Source organism: Phalacrocorax carbo, chromosome 16, assembly GCF_963921805.1.
Source record: "Phalacrocorax carbo chromosome 16, bPhaCar2.1, whole genome shotgun sequence".
In the NCBI taxonomy this organism is placed as follows: Eukaryota; Metazoa; Chordata; class Aves; order Suliformes; family Phalacrocoracidae; genus Phalacrocorax; species Phalacrocorax carbo.
In genome coordinates, this window is record NC_087528.1 from 12,171,314 (window position 1) to 12,189,799 (window position 18,486).

General features: G+C 55.3%; 1 protein-coding gene across 1 annotated transcript in view; it reads left to right on the plus strand.

Moving 5' to 3' along the window:
• Window positions 1-7,836: 7,836 nt before the first annotated feature.
• PIK3R5 (phosphoinositide-3-kinase regulatory subunit 5) overlaps window positions 7,837-18,486 on the plus strand; it is a 63,471-nt gene continuing 52,821 nt past the window's right edge. The window contains exon 1 of the mRNA XM_064467073.1: window positions 7,837-7,967. The gene's annotated coding sequence lies outside the window, so the exon portion shown is untranslated. The remainder of the gene's footprint in view (window positions 7,968-18,486) is intronic.

Consider the following 18,486-nt stretch of genomic DNA (forward strand, 5'->3'; position numbering starts at 1 on the left):
ACACAGCTGATCAGGGCAAATATCCCTCTCAGAGTTCAGTTTATCCTGAGATGCATCTGCAGTAGATTTGCATGGGGTGGCTATTTTTGTTTAAAACAAACAGAAAAAAAAACATTAATGAAAATAAAATAATCCATTGAAACTCTCCCTGAGGCCCTGCTGCCATCTACCGGGGTCGGAGCACGGAGGCACCTGCGGCAGCCCGGAGATGGGGATGGGGATGGGGCCTGCCCCGGGCAGAGGGGCCCTTCCAGGGCGGTGGGAAACGGGGGAAGCTCCCGTCCCTGCTCTCCCGGATCTGCCCCTCTCCTGCTGCAGCCTCACTTGGGAGTAAAACCGCTGGAGACCCCCAACAGCCCCAAGCATCCCAGCAGAGGAGCTTGGCTGTCCCCTGCTCCTCCGGGCTGGGACTTGCGGAAGTATTTTGGCACCTGATTCTGGGGAGGCAGAGCCCGGCTCCTGAAGGATGCAGGCACCTGTGGGTTCTACTTGCTGAGCGGTTTTTCACATTTACACCTCATGCCTTGCTGTCCATCATAAAACGCACATCCAAAAGGTGCCTCTCACTTTGGGCAGCAGAGGTGACAGGGACGTGGGCATGGCTGGGTGGGCGCTGCCTGGGTGGGAGGGCTGTGAGCTGGGGAAGAAGCAGAGACCGCAGAAGCTCTGTGCTCACAGCATCCTTCGGATGCTGCCACATCTGGATGTGAGGGCTGCCCGGGAGCGTGGCTGGCTCCCCCCAGGCCAATGTGCAACCAGCTCTGGTGGTTTCCCAGAAGGTTTATTAGCCCCATCACAACATGGAGCAAAGTCAACTGGTTATGGCCAGGTCTTCAAATTGCAGTGCCCAGAACAAGATCCCAAATCCAGGCTTTCACACCTGAAGACACTGATCACTGCTGAGGCGTTCACCAGGAGCTGTGATGCTCTTATATGTGGAAGGTGGTGGTGGCTCTGGAGGCTCAGAGGTGGCTGGGACAGGGGCTGATGGTCACAGCTATCATGGTACCCACTGACTCTCACCCATCGTCTCTCCTCCAGGCTGATCCCGGGAAGGCTGCCGGAGGCAGAGCCCTCCCTGGGGAGGTGCTTTCCAGGGCTGCATGGCCCAGCTGGGTGCAGCCAGGGGCAGCTGAACTGCCCCCACGGAGCGGTGCCCAGCCCCCATCCCCCGCTGCAGTTCTCCGGCAGGACACAGGGTGGAAACCTCAGCCCGTGCGAAAGCCGCTCCCAGCGCCGGCTCCTTCCCAGGGCTGTGCCCCTTCCCGCTGCCGCCCGCCTGGGCTCTCTGTGGCCCCGGGGGATGAGCCGGACCACATCACCCTGCTGCAAAGCCCTGGGGAAACTGGGGCAACAGAGGAAGAGCTGCAATGTGACGGAACAGGGTATTCCAGCTTCGGGAGAGAGGTTTTTGTTCAGGCAAGGTTGGGATGAGGCCAGTTCTCTGCGTGTAAGGGGACTTTTTGCAGCAGCATCTTGCCTCAAGGCGCCGTTGAGTAAAGCCAGGGTGCAGCTCTCGCAGCAGGCAAGGAGGCGGCAGCTGAGCAGGCACCGCCCGACGATGGAGCGGCTGAGCATCTTTGCTAAAGTGTGCAAGAAGGCAAATGCCCACCGAGCTGAAAAGAGATTGTGCAAACCGACCCTCGGCTCAGCTCCGTGCTGGGGAAGCGTCCCCATGGTGCCTCATCCCACCTGGGGGCTGTGGCTTGAGCTATGTCAGGTGAGCAAAGGGCTGGGAAACCCAGCAGCACCGGGGCTGTGTGCTCGGGGGAGGACCGAGCCCAGGCAGATGCTCTGACACAAAGGAAAGGTCGTCATGGAGTGCGATGAAGCGGTCTCCTCCATAAGCCACCGGCAATAAGAGAAGTCATGAGACTTACTTGCATCATGGGGGTTAGGGCTGGTGCTGGGAAAGGCTTTCTAGCAGTAAGGACAGAGCCACGCTGGCATCACCAGGGATGCTGCAGATCCCCTGTCCTCAGCGGGCAGAAAAATGTCTGGCAGGGATGACTACGTAGCAGTTCTGCCTCGGTGCAACGAATGGTCCCTTGCAGTCCAGCTGTCTCCTTGGTTTCCATCCCAGCCCTGATTTCTGCACCCCTTTCTTGTCCCTCCCTGTTTCTGCTGTAGGAAAAGAGCTCCCCGTCCTCTTCAACAGCTCTGCCTCACCCGCTGCCACCTACAAACTGGGTCTTGGAAAGAGCACTGGCCGCTTGCATAGCAATGCAGAGCTTGCTTGGAAACCCAAACCGCAGCGTGATGTGGCCATGGGGGCAGGAGAGGTGTGTGTCTCCTTCTCTTACAATTACCACTATAATTGCCAATATTACAGTGGGGAGAATGTTTTTACTGCATCAAAGTTTTACCCAGACTTTTACTCGACTTGCTCCTCGCTGTGACAAGCATTGATGGCTTCCAGCAAGCATCCATGTGGCTTTGAGCATGAAAAAGTCAGAGACTAAAATAGAAATGGTCCCGAGGGCTGCAGGATGGATCAGCCAGAGCGAGAACTGCTGCATCGCCCTCTCACAGGTGGGAAACTGAGGCACAGAGGGCTGAGTGACCTGCTCGTGTCCCCCAGGGCACCAGTGGCAGTGCGGGGAGCTGAGCCATGATCTCCCAAGACCAGGATCAGACTTTGTTGGTGGAAGAAGGCACCTGAGAAGGCAGGTGAAAGAGAGCCAGGAGTTAGTGTGGGTTTGGTCCAGGCACGCCAAGGTCTTGCACAGGGCAGGAGAACAGAAAAGCGCAGATCAACAAGTGTTCACCTGCCGAAAGTGTGACAGCTCTGGAGCCCTTCCACCCCAGAGCCGGCCAGGAAACTTCTGCACCTTGCCAGATCGGGTCATTTAAGGTTATATTTTCACCTCCCGCATAGGAGGCAGAAGGGGAACATCTGAGGTAATATCTGCCACTACCAAAGTCTACGGCCCATTTTCGTTTCTCAAGGGTCAGATTCAGGTGGCACTGAACAATCTTTCAGTATCCTTTGAGCTGCACCAGAGAAATGAAAAACACAAGTAGTGGGGGGAACCAGTGAGAAAAAGCAGGTTCCCTTTTCAGTGGATCCTGCTTCCCCTTCCCTCCAAAGCTGTGCAAGCAGAGGGGAGAGGCCGCAGAGCCGCTCCACTGGGGCTGTGCAGCTCTGTCATTATGTGAACATGGGGGGAAGCACCCCCAGAGCCGTGGCGGCTGAGCCTCTGCAGCCACGGGCACAGCAGCACACGATGCCCTCAGTGTCTGTGTAAGGACAGACTTTGTCATCCCGAATCCAGGGAAACCTCACCGTCTGCACTACAGTGAAAGCATCCTAAGGAGATGTGCCTGCTGTGGTCTGCAGCCAGTGGCCTGTGCATGGGCCTGATGACTTCATGGCATTTTGGGGGCGCTGAGTTATTGGATTTTCCAGTCTGAGTCCAGCAAGGACATCCCAGCCCCTCTGCCTGTGAGGGCAGCCTGCAGCTGGCCTGTTTTGGTCTCTTGTCCTGCCCATTCCCTGGATGATGTTCAGCTGAGTCCTGCATCCCTTTGCCTACTCCATCCCCCGTGGTGCTGCCCAGCTCCCACACAGTTTCTGTGCCTCTCGCCCGGGTCCCTGGGCAGCGGCATATCCATGGGGAGGTCAGCGGGCTGGGGTGGCTCTGGGGTGGGGGAGAGGTTTCAGGGCAGGCATGGACCTGCGTGGGGGAATTTGACCTGGCCAAGGGAGATCACAGCCTGCAGAGGGAGAGTTTCTTTGCGTGGCCACCTTTGCAGAGGTGCTGTCCCAGGGAGAGGGGACCTTCCACCGGGCTTCCTGTGAAGGCTCAGCAGGGCCAGAGATACAGCGCCTGCCTGCAGAAACCCGGTGAAAAGCCACCGCAGGGGAGGAGGATGAGGGGGATGCCTGCGTGGGATTTTTTTGGCACTTCCCAGCTCCTGAGCCTGCCAGTCCGTTCTTGTTTAGACCCAGGGATGGCTTTGCTGGGGGACAGATAAGTGAGGGGCAGTGCGAGGGGGTTACCCTGGGCTGGCTTTGCCCCGCAGCCTCCTGGCACGTGAGAGGGGCCCAGCAAGGAGAGAGACAGCGCTTGTGGAAATCCCTGGGGAGACAGGAGGTTGCAAAAGGAGCTTCTTCCCCGCGGGCTGCAGCGCTGGCTCAAACCGCTGGCAGAGAGGCAGGGTCGTCACTGTGCTTGCAGCACTCCCTGGGGCAGCATCTCCATCCCTGCTGTCCCTGAGCCTCTGTCCACCAGCTGGATGGGAGCCGCTGCTGGAGGGGGTAAGAAAAAAACCCCTTTGAAAAGATGCAGAAAGTGGTAGTAGCTTGGTTTGTAACCTCACACCATTAAAGCCTTTCCTGGTTTTTTACTGTGGAGGACGTGGAGATGGAGAGCTGTACTTTGTGAGTCCTCCAACGATGAGTTGTGCAATGAATCTTTACCCACAGAGTTTCTTTCTGCCTGGATTTTAAATGTTTTTGTCTATAGGACATTCCCAAGTGTGCTAAATACTCAGACTGATGGCCATCACACCCTGAGCAATATTCTTATGTTTGGCCTATAAAGATTGTATTCTAAGCAGAAATCTGTATTGTGAGATTTGAGGCAGAACAACCGTCTTCCAGGTGTTTATCGTACAAATGTGGAGCTACTCCACTCTGCTAAGCTTGACTCAGCAGCACGTTGTTGATTCAGGAAAACATGTATGTGCGTGGTACAAATACAGGTTTTAGAAATGTGTTGAGTAGAGAGGCACGGGAACATGACCGTGATGAACTTCTGAGATCTCTGCGAGTTAGGGGTAAGTCCCATTTTCAGCAGCCATCTAAGAGGTGCCTTTGTGCTGACTTGGAGGACGAGTAACCAAAACAAAAGCTGGGCAAAGGAGATTCAGGTTTGTGAGTTCACATTCCTGGAAGTAAAAAAGGATTTGATTGAAGCAGAATGACTGCTCTTGCGGGAAGTGTTTACAGCCCGTGACCCTCATGCGCCTCAGTCCCTTTGCATACATCAGAAACCTGATTTGCTTAGAAATATTCTCTATGGAAATCATTTTTTATCACCAAAGGGGCTTTGTGTGGCACACACTTTGCTCTTCTCCTAGCCAAGTGTTTCCATAAGTCCTTCTGCAGTTGCCTGTGGAAATTTTTCACTTATACCTAAATACTTTCTCTCTAGTCCTGTGTTGGCTGTTGAGCATCCTCCGGAGCAGAGCTGGTGTCCCCTGGGCATCTGGAAGCAGTGATGCGGCCAGATCTCTGCCCTCTGAATTTGCATTGGTGTGGGCTTTTTTGCCGAGTTAGCTGGAACTCATGGTTTGGTATTCGGGTCTTTTCATCCTGCCGCATCAGCTGTGGAGGGACAAACAAGACCGGGCGAGCACGAAGGCAGAGCAGTGCTGACAGCTCACGTGTCTCCAGCGCGAAGCTTGCCTGTCGGAGCTGGCTGACCCCGTGTTTTCCCTGGCAGAGGAAGTTTATCCCAGGTCAGTGTTTCACATCATTACTCCAGTACTGAGAACCCAAAGGTCTAAATAAGTGTGTTGTCAGAGCACAGCCTCAGCTTCCTTCTCCCCAGCCGGGGATGGCTGAGCAGCTCGAGGGGAAGGAACTGAGCTCGGGAGCCGCGCAGCTGAGATGTGCCCATCAGGCTGCCGGCACGCTCTGTGGCACTGTGCTGGCTGGAGCTCGTTCAGCTTTGGCATCGCCATTGGTGTCACCGCTACCACTCTGAATGAACCCCACCGCATGGGTGGGAGCGACTTGGGCTGCCTTCCCTGCTCTGTGCAGCCCCTAAAGAGCCACCTGGGACCCCTTCCCCCTGCCCTGCTGTCACCCCGAGGCATGGCACCGGTGTCCCCAGGATCTCCTGAACTCAAATGAGAAAAACTGAGTGACAAGGAGGAGCGCGGTGCCCTGCTCCCAGGAGCTCGCGTGGGCACGCTGGTGTCAGCAGCCCCCGAGGTGCCTGTGCTCTGGAGCCCTTTCCCCGCCATGGCCGGTCCAGCCCGGTGGCTGCCGCGCTGCTGTTTGCCATTCTCGTCCCTGCAAGCTGCAGCAGCCTCCTTGGTGGCGGCTGGAGCATGGCACGGCACCTCCCTGCGCTCCTCCGCTTCCTTCCGCTGGCACGAGCCCCCTGAGCCACCATTTTTGGTAACTTCCTCAGGCTGCAGCATGCCCTGAGGAGCAAAACAAGCAGCTCATAGTACGTTAGGTGGGGAGGGCACGGGACAGGAGGGGAGATGCTGCAGCTTCAACACCCTGACAAATTTGGCCTCTGCAGATTTAGCCCCTCTGACATGTCCTGATTCTTCTGATTGAGAAATACACCTGAAAAGCTGGGTGTGAAATCAGAAGGTGGGAATGGGGCAGAAGGGGTGGGAAAGATCAGGTTGGCATCCCCAAAACTGAACCCAGCCTTTAAAGCCTGCGTGAAGAACTCAAGCCAAGAGGAAGCTGTGGCACAAAGCCGGCTCCACCTGAATATTTGGCTGTTTTGCAGGGTAGTGCCTTGGGGCAGGTGGCACCATGACCTAGACATGAGACTTTCCCCTTCCTGCTATTTTTGCTGCTTGAGGATTTCTTCTGAATTGGTGGTGGCTGCTCAGCTGGTGAAGGTCGAGCCCACGTCCCCTCTCCGCAGGGGTTTCACCTGGCGCAGGACGACGCCTCGGCATCGCAGCTGGAGTGGGAGGCAGTGGGGACTCTGGGCACCGGCGTCCTGTGCAGTTTGCACGGCAGGTGGTTGTCTCAATGGGCCACTATTAAAGGGGATTTTGGCTCATTCTGGGTTTGCTTTTTTTAAAATTCACTGGAATCTCACTGCGAAACCCGCATCTATTTCAGCCCCCGAGCAGCTTTCGAGTCTCGGAGCTTGAGTAGCAGCGGTCACTCTCCTCTGAAAAACTGAAACCCGCAAAGAAACCCCAAGCCAGATTCTTGCTCCTGTCTACAATATCAGTTGGGCTGGATGTGGCCGCACGCCCGGCTGGCAGATGGGCCAGCGGGACAGCGTGGGGGACAAGTACTGCTGGTGCTCGAGGTGGCACAGGCCCTTTCTCGGGAGCAACCTTGGAGACAGCAGGAAAAGGCCATTCCCAGGTGCCACCCGAGCAGAAATCATCAGCACGTCCCCAGCCTCGTGTCACACAGCCCGGGCCGTGGGTGGCTTTGCGCTGTCGGGGAGGTGCTGAGGGCTCTTCCAGCAGAGATGGGGTAAAGGGCTCTGTAGGGAGGGAAGGAAAACAAGCTCACGTTGTATTATGCGTATTATTATTAGGATGGCAGTGTGGAGGGAGGGAGAGAGGGAGGGGGGAATGGAGAGGTGGATGGCTGGAGGGATGGACAGATGGATGAATGGAGGGAAGGACGGCGTGGTGGATGGAGGGTTGGAAAGGAGCACGGAGGGAGGGGAAGAAGGAGAGACCGATGGAGGGAAGGGTAGATGGGTGGATGGATGGGAAATGGATGGATAGGAGAATGGGGGGGTGGGTGGAGGGATGAATGGTGGGACGGCAGGAGGAAGGGATGGCTGGAGGGGTGGATGAATGGAAGAGAGAAGTGTAGAAGGGAAAGTGGTGGGGGGCCAGACGGGTGTCAGGGTGGATGGATGGAGGGGTGGGTGGCTGGACGAACGGCAGGGTGGTGGGAGGGAGGGAAGGACGGACGGACGGACGGACGGCTGAAGGGGTGGGTGGAGGGCAGGTGGGGAGGGCTGGCTGGCGGGGGGTGGATGGGCGGAGGGGCCGGGCGGCGCACCCGTGCGGGGCGGGTCCCGCTAGCAGCCCCGCCCGCTCTCCCGCCCCGCCGCGCCGCGCCGCGCCGTGCCGAGCCGTGCCGTGCCGTGCCGCGCCGCGCCGTGCCGTGCCGTGCCGTGCCGTGCCGCCGGTGCTGCCCGCCGGGGAGCGGAGCCGAGCCGAGCCCGGCGTGGAGCCCGGCGGGGCGCGCCGAGGATGGGCAGGGAGCCCCGGGGGCAGCCGCCCTCCAGGTGGGGAGCAGCGGGGCTGCGGGTGGCCGGGGGGTCCCCGTGTCACCGGGGAGGGGGGTCCGTGCGCCCGGGGTAACGGCAGTGCTCCGTATTACCGGGGTGCCCGTGTAGAGGGCGGGGGGTGTGTGTGTCCCTACACCTGGTGCCCGTGGAGGTGGCGGCCGAGGAGGGGGTGCCTTATAACCGGGGTGTCCGTGTAACCGTGCGCCCAGTGGGCACGGGGAGAGCTGGGCAGGGGGAGGGCAACGTGCCCCACTGTGCCCCACTGTGCCCGGTGGGGGCTGGGCAATTCTGGGGGGGCTACTTATAAACGTCCAAGTAGCAGGAGGGAGGATGAACCCGGTGTAATGGGAGGGGGTCCCATGGAGCTGGGGGCTTCCACTTAAAGCCCCCGGTGGGGGTGTCACCAACCCCAGGGCGGGGGGTTTCCCTTGCAGCCTTGCAAGGGGGCACCCTGCACCACATCGCCTTTGGGGTCCTCTTGCAGCCCAGCGCGGTGTGTGGCTGGCCGTGCCCCTGGCCCGGGGGAGCCGGTGTCACCCCGCGGCTGGGGACGGGGCCCTGCTGCCGTGACTCATTTCTGGACTGCACACTTGTTTTCCTCCGCGCCGCCCCACAGAGTCCCTGCTTGGGGCCCAGGTGTGGGGCCCTCCCCGGCCCCGGGGGACCACCCCGCCATGCCTGGGTCCCCGGGAAATCCCGGGGGCTCTCCAACAGCCACCCGGAGTTTTGGCAGGGCCACTGACCGGGGTGGCAGTGAGTCACCCTGTGTCACTGCAGCAGGAGCGCTCTTCGCTGGGCTGGAGGGACCCAAGGGCCACGCGTTGCCTCTTGCTCCTGTCACCCTCGGCCCGGTCCCTGCAGCCCGAAGGGGCGGAGGTGTAACCCCTGGGAGGGCTCTGCTTTGGCAACAGGATGTGGTTTGGAATGTGACAAGCCCACAGCGTGTCATCCCTCCAGCATCGGAGTCTGGACACACGCCAGCCCTGAGATGTCCCCGTGCTGCTTCGTGCACTAGCCTGGGCTAATAGTTGTGCCTGCAAAGGAGCATCGTCCATCAGATGCTCCTGTGGCCTTATGGTGTCACCAGTGGCTCCCGTTTAGCGGCCAGCACCGACTGGAGGGGGCCCAGACCCCGCCCGGGCTCCTGCTACGCTCACTTCTGCAACAACCTCCCCAAAAGGATGTTTAGCTGCTTTGGACGGTGTAAGCCCTAAGGGAGGAAAAGGCTAGGCTGATTCAAATCACTAACGAAAGCGGGAGAAAAGAGATTTCAGACCTTTGTTTTCATGTTTATAAAAATCTCACTGCTGTCACCACAGCACCCGTTAACTTTGCTAATGGCTTGTTTTTTGCTGCTGCTACTCAGTGCAGCGAAAACATGCTCAGGCAGCTGCAGGCTGGTGCTGTTTGCTTATCCTGCTGTTGCAGGGGCTGATGCTGAACAGCTACAATTGGTTTAGTTTTTCCCATTTAGATTAATTTTCTAAATCTTCATTTGCTGCAGGGATACGCAGGATGTCAATGCTTTAATTTTTGTGTGTGTCAGAGGGGTCTGGTGGGTGTTTTTTTTTTTTCTTGGTCAGAGTGAAAACTTGGATGGAGTTGCAAATTGTCTCTGAAATATGATTGCAAAGTGTTTTGGAGCTCTGGGTGTTACTCAGATTAGAGTTTACGCCTAGAAAAATGAGCAGATAAAGAGCGAGAGCCTAGGGGTGGCGGCTGCAGTGGTTACATCCCTCAGTTACAGTGACTATGTAAAGCCGAAGGGCTTAGGCGATGGCTGGGTGCGTCTTTTGGAGCTGTGCTGGGTGATGCACTGCAGGTTTCTGCAGAGAGGTGGCTGGGCAGCGCAGAGCCCCGTCCGCTGCACCGCGAGCCAGGGCTGCCTTTGGTCCAAGCCTCACGATGTTGTCCTGCCGAAATGAAGCGGGGGGAGCTCGCTGCTCTGCCTTCCCTGGCACTGCATGGCCATCTCTGTCCTGCTTCCTGCAGCTCCGCAGCCTGGCTGGGGCGAGAGGAAAGGGGATGAAAAGCGATGGAGGTGCTTGTACAGAGGGAGAAGCTGTAATCCAGCGTGTGTCGATCTGGGACAGGGGATTGGGGCTCCTCCCTGGCAGCCCACTGCTCTGGTGCTATAGGATGGTGCAGCTGGCCGGTCCCTCCTCCCCACTGGAGATCAGGGCACCCTAATTTGGAGAGAAGCAACCCAAAATTGTCACCTTGTGCCTTTTACTGAACATGAAAATGAAGACGTGAATTTTGCACTGAGGCAGAACTGCATCTGGACGAAAGCATTGGCAGAGAGGCACCGCATGCTGCTGCGGTGGGCTGTGCTCCCCGCGCCGCAGCGGCCCTCGGGGCCGAGGGATGACAAGCCCAGCAGCGGCTTTGCTGTCGGCGCGCCGCTCCGGCCGCGGCGGGGGCCAGGCTGTGGCACCCGCTCAGTGGCATGGGGACCGCCGCCACCTTGCCATGCTGCAGCTCACCTGGGGTGGTTTCGACTTCTCTTTTTTGGGTGACCGCTGAGCTGTTCCTGGCATGACGGGGCTGCCCGTTTTTGCATTATCATTTTGCAAGTGGAAAATTGTGCATGAGTTTGCTGAGGGAGAGTCACCTAGGTGAGTGCCCCGAGGTTGTTTTTGAGTGATGGGAGGCTCCTGCTGTGTCTGAACTCTGCTCCCATCACCGCTTTGTACTTGCACTGGGCAGTAGGTGAGAGGATGGGGGGGATGAGATTACTATGGAAACTATGGTCCCCAGGCATTGCACTGCAGCCCAGCCCGGCAGGTCTTCCCTTGCTGCAGCTCTGTGCTTTGCAGCCGTGCTCAGCCAGGGAGGTGTTTTGGGCTGGCAACGCCACTCCTGGCTGCAGGGGAGGGAAGTGTCACCTGTGGATGCAATCGAGGCTCCGTAGCTGCAGCTCGTGCTTTCTCCCTAAGAGGCTCCGTGCACGGGACTCCTCTTCCTTGATTTATCTGTCACGGCCGGAGGCGGTGTAGGGACATGTTTGTCACCGGTCCCCAGCCAGCCCTCTCTTTGCGAGGGTCCCACCCACCCGAAGCCATCGTCGGGGGGGCTCCAGGTGACCTCTGCAAACCCCCCAAGTTTGCATCCACCTTGTGCTGTGTGTTGGGTCGGGGTTGTTCACCTTTCTGAAAGCACGGCTGGGGATGTGGGGTGTGATACAGCCCGGAGGCGTGGGCAGGACCGTTCACCAGCGCTCGCTGCTGGCACCGAGCCCTCTTCACCAGCCTCCTGGGTGGGAGCCTGGGGAGCGGCTGCAGCTCCCGAGCACTTTTCCCAGCATGGAGACCAAAAACCAACGTTCCTGTTTTCCTGATCTCGTCTTTGGCCGCCAATTAGCACGACGTGAGAACTTGTCTCCCCGATGACATGCCTGTGTGACTCTTCGGATGCTTTAATTGCAGGGTTTTCAGCAGCCAGAGTGTGATGAAATGGTAATTGTTGTGATTGTATGCCGTGCGGTAACTAAAAGACGTGGCTCTTTGGCGAAGCTTAATTAGGAAATAGGGACACTGTTGGGAATGGCTCTGCGATGCAATTTTCCTAATGAAAGCTACTGAATAGGCAGCCTTGTAATGAAGAACAGACTGACGAGGGGCACTGCCAATTGCTCTTCTCTAGTGTTAATTTTGTATTTCCTCCCCATTGTTTCTAATACCCTCTTGGAAAAGCTTGAAGATAAAATGCTTTATTTTCTTACGCCTCGTATCCTGTTTGGCAAGCCACGATTATAGCATGTGCATCTGGAATATATGAGTGGCCGGGCATGAGCTCCTTCAGACTTGTTAATCTCTGATTTCAAGCTCTGAAAAAAAAAATAATAAAAGCAACTTCGGCTTGCGGTCGGATGATCCGCTCTCTCGCTGGTGTGGTGCGGCGGGAGATGCTCGGCTGAGTTCGCAGATGCGTGGCTGGAAGAGAGCTGGCTCCGTTGAGTGTGAAGGCGACGTGATGCTACAGGACGCGCGGTTTGTTTGGAAACAGCGTGGCAGGGTTTCGTGTTCGAGGCTTGGCTGTTTTCGTTTCAGATGTCCCCTCCTTGCAAGCGTGATTGCTGTATTTAACTGTAACCTGCCACTTCCGAGAGTTCACCCAGGTTTGAGTCTCCTGCTGGTAGGACAGAGCCCCAAGGCCCCAAGCCCCGGGGCAGCTGTGTGCTTCAGCATCCCCACCTGTGCCGCACCTTTCCCGTAATGGGGTTGGCAAAAACCCTCCAGCGTGTGCCTGGGGAAGAGGGGGTTCCCGTGCTCCCTCCCCAGCTGTGCCAGCCTGGCTGGGCAGTGAAAAGTCTGCAGGTGTTTTTAGCCAACAGATGTGAGTGTGACCCTCTTGCTGATTTAAAAGGGGAATAGGAAAACACTACCTGGCTGGGTGACACAGTCCTGTGGTGTGTGACAATTATTAATGACTGTTGGTGCTGCAGGGGGATGGTCTGTATTTGTAAGAGAGACGGGCATGGGGCTTGGGTTTCCCTCAAATACTGTATTTCATTGTCCAAAATCCCTGCAGTGCTTTGGGTGAGAGCGGCTTGGGTGCTCCTAAAATGTTGCTGGTCCTTATTTTGCGGTGGGTTTAAGCAGAAGTGAGCAGAGCCTGGCTTGAGCAGCTCATGTGATGGGGGCGCCTGGGAACAGTGCAGCGCGCTGGAGCATCGTCCCCCCGCTCACGCCGCTCGTGGCTGCCCAATGCTGCTCTGGCCGAGCAGGAAGAGCTCAGCTTCAACCCGATCTTGTGACTGTCCTTAGCAGCTGCTGCGGTGGGAATTCGTCAGCTTTTTTCATCCTATGCTGGAGGGTTTTGTGCTGTAGCATCAACACATTTTCAATACTGTGTTAGCGTCTGTTCCACTGCGTGGATGGGGGTACGGCTGGTGTGTGCACACTTTAGGAAAGATGGTGTTGTTTTGAGCTTGAAAAAGTGTTTTTTATCCCTTCCACAAAGGCCCATTCTTTGTTGTCTCAAATTAGGATGAAATGCTTCCCCTTTCAGCTGCTTCCCCCGTCGCTCTCTGTCTATTTAAACCCTCGGCTCAGAGGCTTCTCTGCAAACAAGCTCTCATCCTTTCAGGTGGCATTTCCCTTTTCTCATTGTTTCTGGCAATCTGTAAATGAGAAACGTCACAAATTGTTCTTCATTCTTCGTGTCTTTGTGTTGATAAACCTTGCAAATCAGTACACGTGCCATGTGCCGCCTCCCACTGCCCGCGGCCGTGTGATGGAGTTACGGAGGCTTGGCTGTCCAACTGAGCAAGCTCCAGCCTTGCAGACCCAGGCTGGGTGACCTTCTTGCCGCTCCCTATCCATGTGTGTGAATCCTGCTCATGTGAGAGGGCTTCTGCTTGAGGTTTGCCGCCCTGGATCAATTAGTTGGATTGCAATCAAAGCCAACAAACCTAAGGTCCCCAGAGGACTGCTCATTAAATGCAAATTGCTCCCAGGTTGATCTGGTCTGAATGCTGGTGGGTGCCTAATATTTTAGGGAACTCAGGTGGAGTCAGGGAATGGCTACATGGGTCTAAATCCATGTCTGCTGGTATGGAGCACACCGAGAGCCGGGGGACCTCCTTTGTGGTGGGCCCTGAGCTGCTGGATTGTGGTGCCGGGTTTAGAAGTGATGGCAGGATAGCGAGTATTTAACAGCATCCCACCTACACCCTGTGGTCTTCAACCAGAAAACCAGTGTGTGCGTGGTGCTTCAGGATGAAGGCTTTGTCTCTGTGGAAATTGGGCACGGGCAGTCACCGTCGTGCCAGTTGCCAGGACCTGGGCTCCTAATGACGAGCTGAGCGAAGGTACTGGGCCTGCTGGGAAGAGGGCCCCGTGCGCTTGGATGCTCCTGCCCATCATGGGAGGAACTGGGGGCTGGAAGGGGTTCAGGCTGCATGGGAACCTCCTTGCTCCTGTGACTGGGGGGATTTGGAGACCAGCTGGTTGGGGCTGTGCTGACCTGGCTGGAGGCCCTTCAGGGAAGGGGTGCCCTCAGTGTCCCTTGTAGCTGTCACGTCGCAGTCAAATGTAGTCACTGTGCCAGGGAGAAGGCAAGGAGAGTAGTGGATAGGGCCTTCGTGTGAAGAGGATACCTTTCAGCTTGTCTTCTCCATGGCTTTTTGGGCTGATAGGGATGTAGGTGACTGTACTAGGCCAGCCCAAAGGATGGTCCAGCCCTCAGCCAGGGAGACCCAGGGGCTTGGACCTTGCTTGTTGCGATGGGACTGCCCGGAGCTCTCCAGTCCCTGCACCTTCCCTTTGTGCAGCCTGCCCTTCTCCACATCTGCAGGGCTTGGCACATCTGGCATGCAGCAGTGGCCTTCAGCACCGCTTGAGCCTGCTTCTTCTGGGGGGTGAGCATAGGGTTTGGAAAGGTTTTGTGCCCTAGGCTTGCCGTTCCCCTCCCAAATGGCTAGTGTGGATGGTGCTGTGATATTTCAGTGCTGTAGGCTGTTTGAAGGTGCTCAGGGACTGAACAGCCTGGTGGGGTTGGCAACTGCTGGCCTCCTGCTGTTGGATGGATGCCCACCTCGCAGTCTGTCTCCTCGTTTGGAGACTTCCTTTCTTCTCATTGATTATGGTGGTGGTGCTGCGGTTGTACTGAGTCTTCTGGTCAAAGTGAGGCTCACACCCTTCTGTGAGCTTCGGAAGTGGGTGTGAATGACAGTTCCCCGCTTGCACTTGGCCTCAGGGTGATGGGGAACAGCCAAAGACGTCCTTGCCATCATCTGTCTTTTGTGGTGCTGCAGCCAGCGGTGCTGAAAGTAAATTGAAGGTTTTGGGCAACCAAGCCAGGGACTGAAAAGGCTCCTGGGTTCCCAGCAGGGCCTCCACAATGGCAGGAAGCAACTTCTAAAGCTTCCTTTGGATACACAGGGCCTTGGGGGAAAGATTTACTTGCTTGTTTATGCTGTAAGTTAATCTATTTAGTGGGTTTGGCATTAAAGCTCACAAAAAGCCCTCTGAAATGGTCACGCTGCTTGTTTGTAGTGCTTTGTCTCTCACTTACTTTGTTTCACAGCTGGAGTAGTTAAGCAGAGATGGAGCCAATTGAAATCTCACGTGTAAACTTGTTTTTCCGAATAGGCTGAAGGAATTAGCATCAGCTCTCTCTGTCCTTCATCGCAAGGGAGCTGCGGGGGGAAGGCAGCGAGGGGCAGAGGTTGGGGTCCCCTCTGGGAGGGCCCCTTGTGTGTGTGTGTGCTCTGTGCCACTTTGGTGCAGGATGGGGATGGTCCCTGGCCCGATTGAGGCTAATAGATGATTTTGCAATAGAAGAAAAACCCAACCAAACAAAAAACCCCAAATAAAACCCAAACCAAACCCCTGAAAACCCAGCACCCCTCCTGTGAGCCAGTGTAGCAGAGTAGGGAGCAACATGACATGATTTTTTAGGGGCAAGAAGTCTTAGGAAGAGGTTGGAGAGGCACAGGAAAGTGCTGGGTCAGCGGAACAAACAATAGCTGATGAGAATTTTTCATGATATCGCAGTATCACTGTTTCCCTTTGTGTTTGATGCTATCCTAAATATGATGGTGCCACCCACGTGTAACCTTGCACAGTAAAAGTGGATTTCCCCCAAGGGCAGTGTCCGAAGAAGCTCCATGGACACAGCGACTGCTGTAGAAAGCACGTGGGACAGCTGGGGCTGAGTAGGTGCTGGGCTCCCTCCCAAGCTGAAGACTTTGTTGCAGCATCTTCAGCTCCCGTGAAGTCTTCAGTTGTCCCTCAGGTGTCCCCTATGGTTTTGGGAGGGTGTCTCCTGCTGAGCATGGAAACGCCTGGAGCCTCGTCCCCTTTGCCCCGTGTGAGTGGCCGTAAGACCGTTCCAACAGGGATGTCTCCTTGCCGTCTGTCCCACCAGGTTGAACAGCCACCCTAGGGAGCGTGGGGAGGAACCATTTGACACTCTGTCATGTCCTTCACTTCCTTCTTGGCAGGGCCAGCCTGGGCTGCTGCCTTTATTTTGGGAAACACCTTTTATTTTTCTCCCCTCTACATTTTGCGCTTGCTGAATTTTTTATTTTTTCCCCTGGTCCTCTCCTGTGACACACAGACGCTTCTGCTGAACTTCCACCTTCCCTGAAGAGCAGCCCTGGAGTTTCCATTACAATACTGCTGATGGCACCCAGCACCCAGTGTCAAACACCAGCGCTATCTCCAGCCTAAATCTTCTCGGGGTTTAACTTGGCACTGAGCTTGTAATTGACTGTGGTGTTGGGTGAAACTTTAACCTTCACTGTTGTGATAAAGACTGATACACGCTAAAATTAACTCTTGCATCATGTGGCGAGGGGTTTTCATAATTGGTGCCAGGAACAAGTACATTTCCTCTCTGAAAAGTGAGTATATATAACTGGTCTTTTCTTACTCAGATCAGGTATGTGTCATTTCTGCTGGTTTTTTTTTTGAGGAGAAAAATAAAGGCTTTTCTTACCCTGGCTGAGTTTTGCCAAATGCACACAGCCCATCGAGTGGTCGTGGAAGGGGTTGGGGTCGCTGATGTCCTGGGTCATCTCTCCAGGTTCGGAGAGATGAGAGTGGTTTTTGGACTGGCTGAGGGAGGCGTTTGGGTGCCAGGGAGGCGGCACTGGCAGCAGAGCTGCTATTGCCGATGAGCGCGAGAGGGGAGGAGATGGGCTTCGCTCTGTGTGTCCGGCCAGAAAGCGAAGCATGGGCTGCCGAAACCTGCCAGCCTTGGTCTGGTATGTTGGAAGGTGAGTGAAGAGTTGATGGAGGGGAGATAAAAAGAAGCACGGGATAGGGCTGGAATTTCTTTTTTTCTTAATTTGTTCTTTTTTTAGGAAGTTACTGTTCAGTGTCAAGATGCACTTTACAATGATGAAATCCAAGAAATTCCCACAGACCTCTGTAGCCACTCATCTGCCTCAAGGCAGGAGGATTGAGAAGGCCATGGGGACTGAGGAGTGCAGGACTGGAAGGGCTGCTGAGGGTCTCTCCCTGGCCTTGGGGCCGAGATGACTGTCCCTCTGTCATTTGATTTGAGTGCGTTGCTGCTTGTTCTGCCTTCAAGGACCTGGGCGCAGATAATCCTCTTCCTCTTTACAGTAGACTTTCTGTGATTGCATTTATCGCATCTCCCACCCCCAGCAGAGCAGGGCATATTTTCTCCCTGCCCTTCAGTTTGAAGCTTGTCTTTCAACATCTCCACGAATGGGATTTTTGCAGTTTCCATCAGAAAGCGTTGCAAAAATTAATAGACCTTATTCTAACGACATCAGGGAGACACATTCCTCCCTGGGCCTTTCACTTCCCAAAGCCTGATACTTGAATAGCTCAAAACCGTTGCATTACAGGAGCTAAAAATACCAGAATAAGGAGATGAAGGGTGCAGCCTGTGTTTTTAGCTGGACATGGAGACGAAGGCAGCGTCTTGCCAATGGTGAGACCATCTTTAATTGAAAGAACCTGCAGTGAGTCACTGGGGTTGCATTCAGAGAAATGTCTTTTTGGTGAAAGAGAGAAGGTACCATCGCAACTGTTCTCGGTGATGGCTCAGTGGGACTAATTTAGAGATCTGTATTTCTCAGCATCAAAATACATCATGGCTTTAAAGGGGGTAGCAAGTGGAATTCCCCCGTTATCTCTTTGTCAAGAATACGCTAGATCCTGTCCTGAAAAATGGTAATTGTAACAAAGAACATTTTAAAAATAAGTCAAGAGGAAGTCTCAGTTTGCAGAATGGCTAGTAGGGAGGTTTGCAGACAATTCTGTGCTGGACACTATCGCACCACAGTGGTTTCAGTTTCCCCTAAGCATTGCTGCTAGGGTCTAATGCTGGCCCTGGTCTCCACATAGCTGCCCTGTTCATGTTGCTAACCTCGCAGCAAGGGAATCACTCGCTTACAGAAAGTCCCAGAATAGTTTGCCAGTGTCTTCTGCTTGTGTGAGTCTGTGATGCACCACAGGCTACTTCTGTTTCTCGAGGAAACGCATAGTTAGTCTAAAATTCAGGCCTGAATGTGGAAGCAACAAACCGTCAGATGACTGGTTTGGGCTCAGGTCAGTCGAGATGCAAAGCCAATGCAAAATGTTGCGATCCCCACTCAATTGCTGTTGAATATCTGGCTCCAGGAGGTCCCTTGGCTTCCTAAATCTACTACTGGTCTTCTCAGTGTCTGGTGTTAAGGAGGATGGGTGCTGTGCCCCCACTGCAACTTTAGTACCTGAAGGGCTGAACCTGGCACCCACAACTGAGGAGTTGCTGCTGTTCTTATTCTCTCCCACCTGTTCCTATGAGACCCCAGGACTGGAAAAGGCGTCTGTGTTCTTTTCACCCAACGCCTTCGCTTGCTGCCAGCACTACTAATGGGGAAGGTGGTAGTGATGCTGTGAAACCAGCACGTACATTTCTTTAACCCAACTCATGGTGAACTTGGCTGGATTACAGTCTCCAGATTGCTCTTATTATGCATTGCTGAGGCTCCTTCTCTGTCACTTCATCCAATTGCAGCTATTAATGCACAGGGACAGACTCTGGAAGG